The following is a 16472-nucleotide window of genomic DNA, read 5'->3' as shown; positions in this document are numbered from 1 at the left end:
TTAATTAGATCTTGGGTTGGACACGGGTTGTGTATTCTCTATGCGTGTGTGTTGGTATCTGTCTGTGCAGTCCCAGTCTCTGGGGGCTTTCATAACAGCATTTAGGGTGGAATGCTGGACGTCGTCCAACTCCCTGATGTATTGGGTGGCAGATATATGTCTTGGGTGTGAGACATTTCGTGTGAACTCTAATCTCATTTTTCTACAGTTGAACCAATCAGTATCCTTTTCGCCAAAGTAATGACATAGTCGGTGACCTCAGTTGGAGTTCAGTTGCTGTTGTATTGAGATCGTAAGAAACTGTTGTCTGCCCCGACCCATAATCCACTCCAGAATAAATGATTGATCATGCTCATTTCTCAAAATGGCTCAGATATTAAGGAGACGAAGAACGTTAACAGTTGACTGAATCATTTGGGATAATCACATCTTGAGCAAATGTCATCAATTGTTGAATGGGAGCGGGTGTGGGACGCCCAAAACTATCTCAGACAAAGAGGTGTCAGAACTTAATTAACATACAGACCACAGCAACTTTCTTTACATGAAGAGAATAAACTGGTTCATTCCCACTCCGTTGAACCCAGGGTACTACATGTAGTTTGTCACTGCCATGCTGCAATAAACATCTACATTATATCATTTTCTCTTACAAGGGGGAATGCAGAGAGACCTACGCACTCCTCACGAGTGTTAAAGCTGACTTCTGCTGATAAAACTGCAAACTGTTTTCTAGAGTTAACTGCATCTCCGACTTCTGGTCTTCATTCATCATGGTTCGTGGGTTGTATCTGTAAGCTCCCTTACACTATCAAAACCTGAATAAACCATTTCCAGACATTATTCCTAGAATCCAATATTTTGATGGCAATCTACTGGATTTAACAAATGTACAGAGAGAAATCTGCAAGAAAGTAAACCTATAAACCTGAACTGGACTATCTATCTATCTATCTATCTATCTATCTATCTATCTATCTATCTATCTATCTGTCTGTCTGTCTGTCTGTCTGTCTGTCTGTCTGTCTGTCTGTCTGTCTGTCTATCTATCTATCTTAACCTGAGTGTACATTTCCCGCCATTTTTCTGCCATGATGTTTTGTTGTTCTTTAAATTCCTCGAATCCTCTGAACCTGTTGTAGCTGTGATGTTGTTTTTGGCTCACTGGACTTAACTGTAGTCATATTTCACTGCATTTCATGTGGAAAAAGCAACAAGACAGCTGGATTGTCTGAACATGAAATCCTTCTCATCAACTCTTAGGACCACAGAAAGGACCTAATATAACATCTATGTAGAGAAATATTTAACCTTGTTAGGGCCCGAGCACCGAGGTGCGAGGACCCTCTTGTATCTGCTTTGTTTTTAGGGCCCGAGCACCGATGGTGTGAGGACCCTCTTGGAATTGCTCCGTTTATTATTATTATTATTATTATTATTAGGGCTCAAGCCCGAAGGGGCGAAGAGCCCTATTGTTCTTCTAAGGATTATTCTTCTTATTATTATTTTTTTTATTTTTTATTAAACCTTCCGGGGGTTTTTGGGGGCCTTAACATGCTCAAAAACTCTTGAAAATTGGCACACACATTGGAATCTGCGGCCATCAGGACGCCACAGAGACTGGGACCCGGGCGTGGCACAGGGGCTCTACAGCGCCCCCTGGAACACAGTCAGAAATCTTGAACCATAGCTCACACACACTTGCATATATTTATATGAAACTCAGTACACTTGTAGATCTCATTGAGCTGAACAACTTTCGCGCTCTATGTCAAAGGCTCCGCCCAACAGGAAGTCAGCTATTCATGGCTGTTTAAAAAAAGCATGCTCTGGAATTTGATATACTTGTCATAGGTTTTTTACTTGATTGCCACCAAACTCGGTGAACATGATCTCAAGAGATTGGGGATGAAAAATTGCGAGGGGATTTTTGATATCTCGAACGGTTTGCCCGTGGCGAGGCGTTGAAATTAGGGCAAAAAGTGAGAAACAGGAAATGCCTAATAACATCCACATACATTTCCTGAGTTTGATCAAACTTCATCGGTTTGTTCGATGTATGATACCGATCGTATATATGTGACTATTAAGAGTCAACGTTATAGCGCCACCAACTGGCAGCAGGAAGTGTGTCATTTTCAAAATGCTTTGAATTCAGCATCTTATTTTTACTCGATTTGCTTCAAACTTCATCAGAATAATGACAAAACATGGCCGATGTAAATCTGTTGTGGGGATATTGATATCTTATATATTGTTGCCATGGCAACGTGTCAAACTTGAATATTCTGTTATGGTGATTTTGAGGCAGATAACAACCTCAGATTTACATGAAACTCAAAACACATATTAGTATTCTTGATAGCTAGACAATGGAAAAAGCTTTTAAAAGGGCGTGGAAGAGGCACTCTATAGCGCCACCTTTTGTCAAAAGTGGGGGGGTTAGTTTTAGCTACAGACACCAAACTCGGTACAAAAATTGTTCTTATCAAGACGGACAACTTTCTAATTCACAGTCATCAGCTACGATCAACAGGAAGTCAGCTATTTTGATTTGAATGTGGATTTTTTTTTACATTTAGCTGTGAATTAATGCATACTGCTCAGAGGAGAGTAACACTATACACACCAAACTTTGTCTACATGATGCCAAAACATTTTAAACAACTTAATTTGCCAATGGATTTTGGATAGCTTGAACGGTTTTGTCGTGGTGATTTTTTTAAATGACAGTAAAAATGGAATTATTAATTGTCCTGCATTTTTAAATTCCAAACACTTCCAAACCTTTTTTCATACAGAAAAAAAGTCATTCTGAGTAAATATGGATAGTTTCACGACTTTACAACACTGTATGGATAACAGAAAATAAAAAAACTGTCAGACATCTCATCTCACTCTGTCCCTCTGTTTGAGTGTATGTGCTTCAGACTTCCATTGTCTGAGAGAAATTGCGCCCCTACAGGTGCAATTACCGGACTTTTACTTTCACTTTTAAATCGGTTAATAATACACATAAATAGTTAGATTTAATTCACACTGACAAGCTAAACCAACATATCTGATTATTACCGGTTCAGGGCTCAAGGATAAATTATTTCTGGCCAGAGATACGTGAGAAATAGGAGAGATGAATCACCGCTGTGATCACGAGCGTCTGGAGTAAAGAGCTCAGAATAACGAATTTATTCCTGTTTTAAAGCTTTTAAAAATAAATTATTACAGCGATATCACACAATCAACCAATTAGAACACACCAAGAGCTAAATTCAGATGTTTTTGAACTGTTTGTGTGAAAATGAAATATTTGTGGCTGCCTATCTGAAATCACCGCTCCGATTAAGTGTGCAAGACTATTTGAAAGCGCGACTGGCAGAATAACATATCTCTTGAGCTGCAGGTTTCTGTCTTTCGTCGTACGAACGAACACATCACGGACAAGATTATTTCAAAATAGCTTGGCGAATATAAACGAAAACAGCTGTCTTTCTGTCTTCAATTTTAATCTATATAAAAAAGGAAACTCATTCGACTTGGCTGCTTTTTTAATGTGTGCGTATTTATTTATTTACCTTTTTATACATTTTGTATAATTTCATAGTTTGTGTATTACAATTATAAAAACAAAAATAAATTTAGCCACTCACATAGAAATAGCTTAGGCCTTATCCTTTTCTGACAGTTTAAGGATTTTTAAAAATCCTAAAAAAAAAAAAAAATTATTTGTGCTGCAAATAATAATTTCAAACTCATTTGATACTGACCTATGACATCCTGTGACATTATATTTATTTGAATTTACATAATCTCATGGATGTAACAGTAAATCTGTTCAGCTCACAGATCAATACTAAGCTGTAATGCAAGCAGAACTTTCACAAATGCTTATGAGTCATTTAAGGATTTGATAACACTGTAAAATAATGTCTAATTTGTTAACATTAGCAAATGCATTGATAACACTTTATAATAACTGCACTCATTAGTAAATAGTCAGTTCATGCTTTATAAAGCCTTGTCCCAACATTAATAGTCAGTAGTAAGCAGTTTATAAATACAGCTATAAATAGCTTGTCCTTGGTTTATAAGCACATTTATTAAAAAGGAGAGTAAAGGGTCAGTTATCTTCCTATGAAAAATAAAAGATAAAAATAAACAAACAACAACACAGATTGATACAGAACTCAGAAATTTTATTGTGGATTTATGATAAAATCAGCCTGTAAATGAATTCATACTCCTCCTCATACTACTCCATACTGCTTTTTCAACATGATGCCAATATACTGAGATGTTAAATTGTGAATAGGTTTAGGATAGCTTAAATGGTGTTGCCATAGAGATTTATTAAAGTAACATAAAAAAATACAATAGTTATTTTACTATATCTTTAAAAATTTTCATTCTAACTCTTCATAATTTTTTTATATAAGTAGAAGTCATCATTTGAAGGAAGCACAGTAAGTTTCATAGCTTTATCATTTTCAAGAGCCAGCATAAAATTAAAACTATCATAACTTATAAATCAAGCTTGCAATTCTTAGTACCTATAATGGTCACCAGAGGGAGCTATAGGATTACTTTTAAATAATTATTGTAGAAACGAGTATGATTTAAATCATTTATAGAAATCTTAAAAAAAAAAAAAAATGAATTGTATGTATTTTACTGATAAAATGACCCTCACTTAATTAGAATAACAAGCTGAAGTATTGTGAACTGTATATTAAGAATAATTCTTAATAGGCTTTATGGACAGATACGTTTTGAGTGACTCTTGAAGGTTCAGCACCACATCCTCTTTTACCACTGTTTAAAGAATTAATCTTACACAACAGGTGTGAATGAATTTTGGATAGCTTGAATGGTTTTGTCGTGGTGATTTTTTGAAATAATAGTAAAAAAGGAACCAGTAAATGTCTTTTTATTTTTTTAAAGTGCAGCTTCTAAACACTTCAAAAAAATGTACACATAGAAGACCAGTCATTCTGAGGCATATTTCCTCAGAATGACTGGTCTCATGACCATAGTTTCATGACTATACAACACTATATGGATGATAGAAAATTAAAAAACTATCATACATCTGATGTCACTCAGTTCCACTGTCACTGTGGGTAATGTGTGTGTGTGTGTGTGTGTGTGTGTGTGTTAAGTGAATTAGGTGTGAATCTATCAGGGTGCATTTAGTCTCCAGCGCCAACATTTTACGGAACTGCCACTTTCCTGGAGTCTCCAGAATTACTCTGTGTCAGGTTCTGAGAGACTTAAGATTCCAAAAAATGATTTAATTAGAATACCATGAAGTATTGTGAAATACTATATATTAAGACTTTATATATAGGCTTTATGAACAGATTAGAGTGACTCGTGAAGGACCAGCACCACCTCCTCTTGTCCGATGGTTTGAGGAATATATCTTCCAGAATCTGGGATTAAGATTTAGGAGCTCATTTTTATTCCACCTCCTTTCCTGAAAGTCTGCCTAATTATTTTGTAATTCTTTTTGTCAGTTCTTCTTGACCTGTTTTTTTTTCTTCTTTTCTGACCTCATGACCCAGTCAGTATTTTTTGTACAATGGTCAAGTCTTAACTTATCCATTTCTGTATTGCATTTGTGTTTGATATTTCTCATGGGTATTTCATAATTTTCGACTTTACAGTTTGAGTTAAAACTCTATTTTAGCGCATTTCATCTGTAAAAGAAAACAAGCACTAATAATTCTACACATATGAATATAAGGAGTTTTTCTCTTCCAGCTTTCCTGGACTATTGTATAGCACTCATAAATGATTAAATAAAAAATAATGGTAGTTATTAAGATTGATATGGTTTGGAATTGGTAAAATGTACTTGGAAAAAAATCACAATAAAACTATTTTTTTCATGTTTAAGTTTGGAATATTAACTGACATGAATGAATGCTATATAAATATTGTTCGTGTTAACATAATGTTTATAAATGAAATCTTATTGTACAGTGTTACTAAAGTTATATATATATATATATATATTGTTCTGTGAATGTGATTTTAAAGTCTAGATGATTCGGATTAACCCTTTAACTGCCGTATCCTTTAAAACCTCACTGCCAGAGGGATATTGTGAATGCATGTGCCCGCTGGGCACAGTTTACCTGATGCCACGGGGGGGGGTTATGGCATTGGTGGCTTGAGCCCGCCATCGCTGCTTGCAGCTATATTTATTATTATTATTCTTCTTCTCCAAAATGAATCGCATTTTTGAGGGCCTAAACATGCTCGAAAAGTCATGAAACTTTGCACACACCTCAGAACTGGCGAAAATTTACGTCTGATATGGGTTTCAGAAGTGGGTGTGGCAAAATGGCTCAACAGCGCCACCTATACACGTTCAACGGTGTGCGCCTCGAGCTACGTTTCATGTACATGTATGAAAATCGGTATACACATGTAACTCTCCAATACCTACAAAAAAGTCTCTTGGAGCAAAATCCGAAACCCAACAGGAAGTCGGTTATTACTAATATTATGAGCAAATTTTGTGTCATTTTTGTCATTTCCATGCGTTGTATTTTAACGAACTCCTCCTAGAGATTCATTCAGATCAACACCAAATTTGGTATGCCTAAACTGAAGGCCTTTGCGATGTTAAATTGCGAAGCTTTTGAGTTTTCATTAATGGGCGTGTCCGTGGCGGCCTGGCGAATTTCGATGATTCGCCATGAAACAGGAAGTTGCTATAACTCAGACATACAATGACCAATCTGCCCCAAACTTCACATGTTTGATGAGACTCCTGACCTGAACAGATTGACATGCCCATATTCAGTTATAGTCATAGCGCCACCTATTGGCAACAGGAAGTGACATATTTTACACTGCGATGAACTACTCCTAGAAATTTTATGACATCAATGTATTTTTTGTGGTCAGTCTAATCTAAAGCCCTGTGCGATGTTAAGTTGTGAAGATCTTGAGTTTTCGTCAAAAGGCGTGTCCATGGCGCCGTCACGAAGTTCGATGTCTCGCCATGGGAATAAAAGATGTTATAACTCAGGCATAAAATGTCCGATCTTCCCCAAACTTCACATGTGTGATAAGAGTCCTGGCCTGAACACATCTGAAGGCCAAAATTCCATCAGGTGTGGCAAAATGGCTCGATAGCGCCACCTATACACTTTCAACAGAGTGCGCCTCGAGCTATGTTTCACGTACATGTACAAAAATCGGTATACACATGTAACACACCAATACCTACAAAAAAGTCTCTTGGTACGAAATCCGAATCCCAACAGGAAGTCGGTTATTTAGAATTTTCTCTGCAATATTGGCGTTGTTTTTGCCATTTTCAGGGGTTGTACTTTAACGAACTCCTCCTAGAGATTTATTCAGATCAACACCAAACCTGGTCAGTGTAATCTTAAGCCCTTTGCGATGTTAAATTGCAAAGATCTTTAGATTTCGTTAAAGGGCGTGTCCATGGTGGCCTGACAAATTTCGATGTTTCGCCATGAAAAAGGAAGTTGCTGTAACTCAGACATACAATGTCCAATCTGCCCCAAACTTCACATGTAAGATAAAACTTCTGCCCTTAACAGATCTAGATTCCCACATTCAGTTATAGTCATAGCGCCACCTATTGGCAACAGGAAGTGACATGTTTTACGCTGCGACAAACTACTCCTATAATTTTTTTGAGATTAACATATATTTTGTGGTCAGTCTAATCTAAAGGCCTGTGCAATGTTAACTTTTGGAGATCTTGAGTTTTTGTTAAAGGCCGTTTCCATGGCGCCATGACAAAATTTGATGTCTTGCCACAGCAAGAGAAGTTGTTGTAACTCAAGCATAAAATGTTCAATCTTCCCCAAACTTCACATGTTCGATAAGAGTCCTGGCCTGAACACATCTGAAGGCCAATATTCCATTATAATGATAGCGCCACCTGCTGGCAACGGTAAGATTGGCACATATATGGGATATACTTTGATATATTCCACTTATATTTAGGACATTAAATGCATATTTCTCAACGTTCACCTTTTTACTAAAGCAACACGATGGCGGTGAGCCCGGGTGCGAGGGCCCGTTCATCGCTGCTTGCAGCTTTAATTAGGGCTCAAGCCTGGAGGGCGAGAGCCCTATTGTTTTCCTTAGGATTATTTTTTTTTTTTTTTTTTTTTTTCTTTATTCTTCTAATTTTTTTCCAAGGTTTCGGGGGCTTTTGGGGTCCTTAACATACTCAAAAACTCTTGAAAATTGGCACACACCTTGGAACCTGCGGCCATTAGGGCCGGGCAGAGTCTGATACACGGGCGTGGCACAGGGGCTCTACAGCGCCCCCTGTAGTACTGAGGGCCATATATCATGCATACTTGCACGTATACATATGAAACTTGGTACATATATATAACTCATCAAACCAAACAACTTTCACACTGCATGTCATAAGCTCCGCCCAACAGGAAGTTGGCTATTTAGGGTTTTATGAAAAACACATGCTCTGGAATTTGATATACTCCTCTGAGGAACTCCACCCGTTCACCACAAAACTCGGTGAACACGATCTCAAGACATTGGGGATGCTAAATTGCGAAGAGATTTTTGATAACTCGAACGGTTTGCCCGTGGCGAGGCGTTGAAATTATGGCGAGAAATGAGAAACAGGAAATGTCTAATAACATCCACATACATTTCCTGAATTTGATCAAACTTAATTTGTTTGTTCGTTGTATGATACCGATCGTATATATGTGACTATTAGGAGTCAAAGTTATAGCGCCACCAACTGGCAGCAGGAAGTGAATCATTTTCAAAACACTTTGAATTCAGCATCTTATTTTTACTTGATTTGCTTCAAACTTCATCAGAATAATGACAAAACACGGCCGAAGAAAATCTGTTGTGGGGATATTGATATCTAATATAGTGTTGCCATGGCAACGTGTCAAACTTGAATGTTCTGTTCTGGTGATTTTTAGGCAGACAACAAGCTCAGATTTACATGAAACTCGAAACAGATATCAGTATTAAAGATAGCTAAACCATGGCAAAAGCTTTGAAAAGGGCGTGGAAGAGGCACTCTATAGCGCCACCTTTTGTCAAAAGTGGGGGGGTTAGTTTTAGCTACAGACACCAAACTTGGTACATAAATTGTTCTTATCAAGACGGACAACTTTCTAATTCACAGTCATCAGCTACGATCAACAGGAAGTCGGCTATTTTGATTTGAATGTGTATTTTTGAGATTTTACAGTTGTAAAATTAATGAATACTCCTCACAGGGGAAGTACACTATACACACAAAACTTTGTCTACATGAAGAAAAAACATCGAGGAACTTAAATTGCGAACAGATTTTGGTTAGCTTGAACGGTTTTGTCGTGGTGATTTTTTGAAATGACAGTAAAAAGTGAAACATTAATCGTCTTCTATTTTTAAATTGCAGCTTCCAAACCTTTAAAAAACATTTTTCATTTAGAAAACCAGTGATTCTGAGGAAATATGCATAGTTTCATGACTTTACAGCACTGTATGATTAAAAGAAAATTAAAAAACTGTCAGACATCTGATCTCACTCTGTCACTCTGTTTGAGGAATGTATGAGTGCTGACTGTGTGTGTGTGTGTGTGTGAGTGTGAGTGGGGGAGAGGTGTGAGGTGAGTGGCAGACACACAGACAGAGAGAGAGAGAGAGAGAGAGAGACTTAAACATCTCTTTAATCACCAGAAAAAAAAACTGTTTTTTAAATTGTTATTTTGTTGTTGTTGTTGTTAATTGTGCTGTTTTCATTACAGCTTAAGAAATATCTTAGGCCTTATCCTTTTCTGACAGTTTCAGGGATTAAAAAAAATCCTAAAAAACCTTATTTGTGCTGCAAATAATAATTTCAAACTCATTTGATACTGACCTCTGACACCCTGTAACATGACATTTATTTGAATTTACATAATCTCAAGGATGTAACAGTAAAACTGTTCAGCTCACAGATGAAGACTAAGCTGTAATGCAAGCAGAACTATTTCACAAATGCTTATAGGTTAATGAAATCATAACAAAACACTTTTAAATTATTTAAGGATTTGGTAACACTTTAAAATAATGTCTCAATTGTTAACATTAGTAAATGCATTGGTAACACTTCATAATAGCTGCAATTCTTAGCTAAGCATTAGTAAATAGTCAGTTCATGCTTTATATAGCCTTCTCCCAAAATTTATATTTTAGTAAGCATTTTATAAATACAGCTATAATTAAATTGTTCATGGTTTATATGCACATTTATTTTGAGGAGATTAAAGGCTGTAATCTTCCTAAAAAAATGTAAAATAAAAAATAAAATAAATAAAATAAACAAACACAGAACTCATAAATATTTATTTCAAGATGCAATAAAAGAAAACTGTACACTTGAATTTTTATATATATATATATATTAGGGGTGTAACGGTTCACAAAATTCACGGTTCAGTTCGATACGATACACTGATGTCACGGTTCGGTTCGGTTCGGTACGTTTTAGATACAGCAAAATGTAAAAACATCTCAACTTTTCAGAATGCCGCAAGCGCACCGCGGGTCATGTGACAAGAACTAACCAATCAGCTTCATCCTTTCCCGTAACAACGTTGAAAACTCAGCCAAGATGAAGGAACAGCTGATCATAGTTGTATATGGATTGCAATTTTGAAATAAATTTAGTAGCAGAGCTACTGCAAGCGATTTTTAGAGCTGCAAATCCATTTATCATTCGCTGAAATTTCCGCGTCTCATGGAGAGAGCACGTCATTGTTGCTTAGCAAAGACAGACGCCTCATGAGCGCTTCTGCCCGAGCGCTTTGGAAAGGAGGAGAAAGATGCGCTTAGCGTTTTCCATGCGTTTTTAGGCGCGATATGTGAACGGCCTCTAAGGCGCTCGCTCACTCAGCACGCGCTGAAGGCTCGTTGCAAAATGTCTAATGCATTTAACAGACCAGAAATATAAGATCCTAAAATAACCAACAGGTCTGGTGTGGGTGCACTTTGGATTCCCTGTAAGCTATAATACCGGTGTCTAAATGCTGCAGGGATAGTTTGTTGCGTGCTTGTTTCTCCTTTTTTTCGTCTTTTCCCAGATACTGACACAATAAGGTGATGTCAGCGTAAATGAGTTGACATGTTTCAAGTATTCCCGCTGGTGTTTTTTTTTTTTTTTTATTCCCGCTGGTGTACCCTGTCATGTTGCAGATGCGACATACCGTTGTTTTTTTATCCACCACTCTCTTGCCATCACCATTATAGCTTAAAGGGAATCCAAAGTGCACCCAAACACCAGACCTGTTGGTTATTGGAGGATCTTCTTTTTTCTGGTCTGTTAAACGCATTGGCCGTTTTGAAACGAGCCTTCAGCGCGTACTGAGTGAGCGAGCGCCTGACTGAGTCGCCCAACATAAACATATAAGTTGGTGTTTTTTTCTTCTTCGGGAGTGTCAGGGGCGTTGCCTGTTACGTCGTTTGGGTTATTGGGCTACCTTGTTGAACGCATATCATTATATTTCTCTTTTTTTTTTTTTTTTTTTTTTTTTTTTAATATAATGAATTAGTCCAACGAACCGTTCGGTATACATAATGTGTACCGCATACCGAACCGAAAGCGTCGTACCGAACGGTTCAATACGAATACGCGTATCGTTACACCCCTAATATATATATATATATATATATATATATATATATATATATATATATATATATATATACACACACACACAATTGCATAAGTTTATATTGAACATTTTTTATCAAGTGTACAGCTAATAATAGTAATAATAATAATGCATTTTATTTAGTTTTAGCTACAGACACCAAACTTGGTACATAAATTGTTCTTATCAAGACGGACAACTTTCTAATTCACAGTCATAAGCTACAACCAACAGGAAGTCCGCTATTTTGATTTGAATATGGATTTTTGGGAAGATTATTTTGTGAATTAATGAATACTCCTCACAGGGGAAGTACACTATACACACCAAACTTTGTCTACATGAAGAAAAAACATTGTGGAACTTAAATTGCGAACAGATTTTTGTTAGCTTGAACTGTTTTGTCGTGGTGATTTTTTGAAATGACAGTAAAAAGGGAAACATTAATTGTCTTGTATGTTTAAATTGCAGCTTCCAAACACTTCAAAGCATTTGTTCATACAGAGATCAAATCATTCTGAGGAAATATGCATAGTTTCACGACTTTACAACACTGTATTGATAAAAGAAAATGTGAAAACTATCAGACTTCTCAACTGACATGATCTCACTCTGGCCACTCTGTCTGTGTGAGGAAAGGGAGGGGGAGAGGGAGGGGGAGTGTGAGTGTGAGGGGGTTGGTGACTGTGAATTTTTGGTGATTGACAGTGTGTGTGGATTGTAGGGAGGGGCTGTCTGGCAGAGAGAGAGAGAGAGAGAGAGAGAGAGAGAGACCTAATCATCCCTTTAATAATCAGGAAAAAAAATCTGTATTTTAAATTGTTATTGTTTTTGTTGTTGCTAATGGTGGCGTTTTTTTTCCTTTCATTACAGGTTAAGAAATCTCTTAGGCCTTATCCTTTTCTGACAGTTTTAGGGATTTAAAAACATCCTAATAATCCTTATTTGTGCTGCAAATAATAATTTCAAACTCATTTGATACTGACCTATGACATTCTGTGACATGACATGTATTAATCTCATGGATGTAACAGTAAAACTCTTCAACTGACAGATAAAGCTGCAATGCAAGCAAAACTATTTCACAAATGCTTATAGGTAATTAAAATCATTACAAAACACTAATAAATTATTTAAGGATTTGGTAACACTGTAAAATAATGTCTAATTTGTTAACATTAGTAAATGCATTGGTAACACTTTATAATAACTGCACTCATTAGCTAAGCATTAGTAAATATTTCATGATTATAAAGCCTTTTCCCTTAATAATAGTCATTATTAAGCAGTAATACATCTATAAATAAATTGTTCTTGGTTTAATTAAAAGCACATATATTACAAAGGAGATTAAAGTCTCAGTTGTCTCATAAAATAAATAAATAAACCCAGTTTGATTCAGAATTCAGAAATATTTATTTCAAGATGCAATAAAAGGAAACTGTACACTTAAATAGCTTTTGAGCGATTCTTCAAGGATTAGCATCACCTCCTCTTGTACGATGGTTTGAGGAATATATCTTCCAGATAGTACCACCACTCCCTATATGCAGAGTATGCAGTCTTCGTAGGGCACCAACTCCCAGAGGGGGCACCATCCCAGTTGCTCAAAAAAAAAAAAAAAAAAAACATGCGCCATTCTCCCATCCGCGCTCGCGACCGCTCACACCTCATGTTTGCGGCTGAATGTTCGTAATTGATGGATGGACATCTATGCCTGGGTATAGGACATCAGCAATCCGACACAGAGAAAAGAAAACTAAAGAAAAAAAAAAAAAGGCATAAAGCTGTCTTGACATTGGACATTCAAGAGTCTCAAATTTAGGGACGGTCTCTAAAGTTACATGTGATATTGTTATACACTTTTCTAACGTCAATAGCATTTGAAGAGAATTACTTACAAAAACAACTGTAATTGTTCATCTAGGTGACAGCTATAATGCACAATTAATTTGAATGTTTGATATTTATTACAACAAACTGTAAGTCATATGTAAATTTGCTACTTTTTCACATATGCTCAAATGCAAATTTGAAGCTCAATAGCATTTGAGAAGAAAGACTTGCAGTCACAAAACAATTGTAATGTGTTCATATAGGTGTCAGCTATAATGCACACCTTATACATTTTTTATAAATATAAAAATAATGTGTTACTAAAGTTATATATATTGTTCTGTGTATGTGATTTCAAAGTCTAGATTGGTCGGATTAACCCTTTAACTGCCGCATTCCTTAAAACTTGATTGTCAGAGGGTTACTGTAAATGCTTATGCCCGCTGGGCACAGTTTTCCCGATGCCACCGGGATGGCGTTGCACTGATGGCTTGAGCCCGACATCGCTGCTTGCAGCTATATTTTATTATTATTATTCTTCTTCTTCTTCTTCTTCTTCTTCTCCCGAATGAATCACATTTTTGAGGGCTTTAACATGCTCAAAAAGTCATGAAACTTTGCACACTCGTCAAACCTGGTGAAAATTTTCGTCTGATATAGGATTCAGAAGAGGGTGTGGCAAAATGGCTCGACAGCGCCACCTATACCAAGAAAATCAACAGCCTTCCAGCTATGTTTCACGTACATGCACGAAAATTGGCACACATATGTAACACACCAATACCTACAAAAAAGACTCTTGGAGCGAAATTCTAAACCCAACAGGAAATCGGTTATTTTTAATATTATGAGCATATTTTGTGTAATTTTGGTCATTTCCATGTGTTGTATTTTAACGAACTCCTCCTAGAGAGTTCTTCAAATCAACACCAAATTTGGTATGCCTAATCTAAAGGCCTTTGCGATGTAAAATTGCGAAGATCCTGACTTTTCGTTGAAGGGCGTGTCCGTGGCGGCCTGGCGAATTTCGATGATTCGCCATGAAAAATGAAGTTGCTATAACTCACACATACAATGACCAATCTGCCCCAAACTTCACATGTTTGATGAGACACCGAACCTGAACAGATTGACATGCCCATATTCAGTTATAGTCATAGCGCCACCTATTGGCAACAGGAAGTGACATATTTTATGCTGCGACGAACTACTCCTAGAAATTTTATGACATCAATGTCTTTTTTGTGGTCAGTCTAATCTAAAGGCCTGTGCGATGTTCAGTTGTGAACATCTTGAGTTTTCGTTAAAAGGCTTCTTCATGGCGCCGCGACGAAGTTCGATGTCTCGCCATGCGAATAAAAGATGTTATAACTCAGGCATAAGATGTCCGATCTTCCCCAAACTTCACATGTGTGATAAGAGTCCTGGCCTGAACAGATCTGCAGGCCAATATTCCACCGGGTGTGGCAGAATGGCTCTATAGCGCCACCTATACACTTTCAACGGAGTGCGCCTCGAGCTATGTTTCACGTACATGTACAAAAATTGGTACACACATGTAACACTCCAATACCTACAAAAAAGTCTCTTGGTACAAAATCCGGATCCCAACAGGAAGTCGGTTATTTTGAATTTTCCCTTCAAAATTGGTGTTGTTTTTGCCATTTTCAGGGGTTGTACTTTAACGAACTCCTCCTAGAGATTTATTCAGATCAACATCAAACTTGGTCAGTGTAATCTAAAGCCCTTTGCGATAATAAATTGCGAAGGACTTGAGGTTTCGTTAAAGGGCGGGTCCATGGCGGCCTGAAAAATTTCGATGTTTCGCCATGAAAAAGGAAGTTGCTGTAACTCAGACATACAATGTCCAATCTGCCCCAAACTTCACATGTTGGATAAGACTCTTGACCCAAACAGATCTACATGCCAATATTCAGTTATAGTAATAGCGCCACCTATTGGCAACAGGAAGTTACATATTTTACACTGCGACAAACTACTCCTAGAAATTTTATGACATCAATGTCTTTTTTGTGGTCAGTCTAATCTAAAGACCTGTGTGATGTTTAGTTGTGAATATCTTGAGTTTTTGTTAAAAGGTGTGTCCATGGCGCCGTGATGAAGTTCAATGTCTCGCCATGGGAATAAAAGATGTTATAACTCAGGCATAAAATGTCCGATCTTGCCCAAACTTCACTTGTGTGATAAGGGTCCTGGCCTGAACAGATCTGAAGGCCAATATTCCATCGAGTGTGGCAAAATGGCTCAATAGCGCCACCTATACACTTTCAACGGAGTGTGTATACACTTTAAACGGAGTGCGCCTTGAGCTATGTTTCACGTACATGTACAAGAATCGGTACACACATGTAACACACCAATATCTACGAAAAAGTCTCTTGGTACGAAGTCCGAATCCCAACAGGAAGTCAGTTATTTGGAATTTTCTCTGCAAAATTAGTGTTGTTTTGGCCATTTTCAGGGGTTGTACTTTAACGAACTCCTCCTAGATATTTATTCAGATCAACACCAAACTTGGTCAGTGTAATCTAAAGCCTTTTGCGATCTTAAATTGCGAAGATCTTGAGGTTTCGTTAAAGGGCGTGTCCATGGCGGCCTGACAAATTTCATTGTTTCGCCATGAAATAGGATGTTGTTGTAACTCAGGCATAAAGTGTCCAATCCTCCCCAAACCTCACATGTTCGATAAAAGTCCTGCCCTGAACACATCTGAAGGCCAATATTCCATTATAATGATAGCGCCACCTGCTGGCAACAGGAAGATTGGCACATATATGGAATAAACATTGATATATTCTACTTATATTTATGAGTTTAAACGCATATTTCTCACCGTTCACCTATTAACTAAAGCCACTCGCTGCCGGTGAGCCCGGGTGCGAGGGCCCGTTCATCGCTGCTTGCAGCTTTAATGTTATAATTGTGTTACAATAGCCACTTTAACTCATG

General features: G+C 37.3%; 1 protein-coding gene across 3 annotated transcripts in view; it reads right to left on the bottom strand.

Moving 5' to 3' along the window:
• Positions 1-16472, bottom strand: part of LOC127988172 (SLAM family member 5-like) — a 177353-nt gene that overhangs the window by 92673 nt on the left and 68208 nt on the right. The gene's annotated exons all lie outside the window — the stretch shown is intronic.

The sequence above is a fragment of the Carassius gibelio genome, chromosome B22, assembly GCF_023724105.1.
Source record: "Carassius gibelio isolate Cgi1373 ecotype wild population from Czech Republic chromosome B22, carGib1.2-hapl.c, whole genome shotgun sequence".
Taxonomy (NCBI): domain Eukaryota; kingdom Metazoa; phylum Chordata; class Actinopteri; order Cypriniformes; family Cyprinidae; genus Carassius; species Carassius gibelio.
The sequence above is the reverse complement of the archived record's forward strand: the minus strand, read 5'-3'. Positions and strand labels throughout refer to the sequence as shown.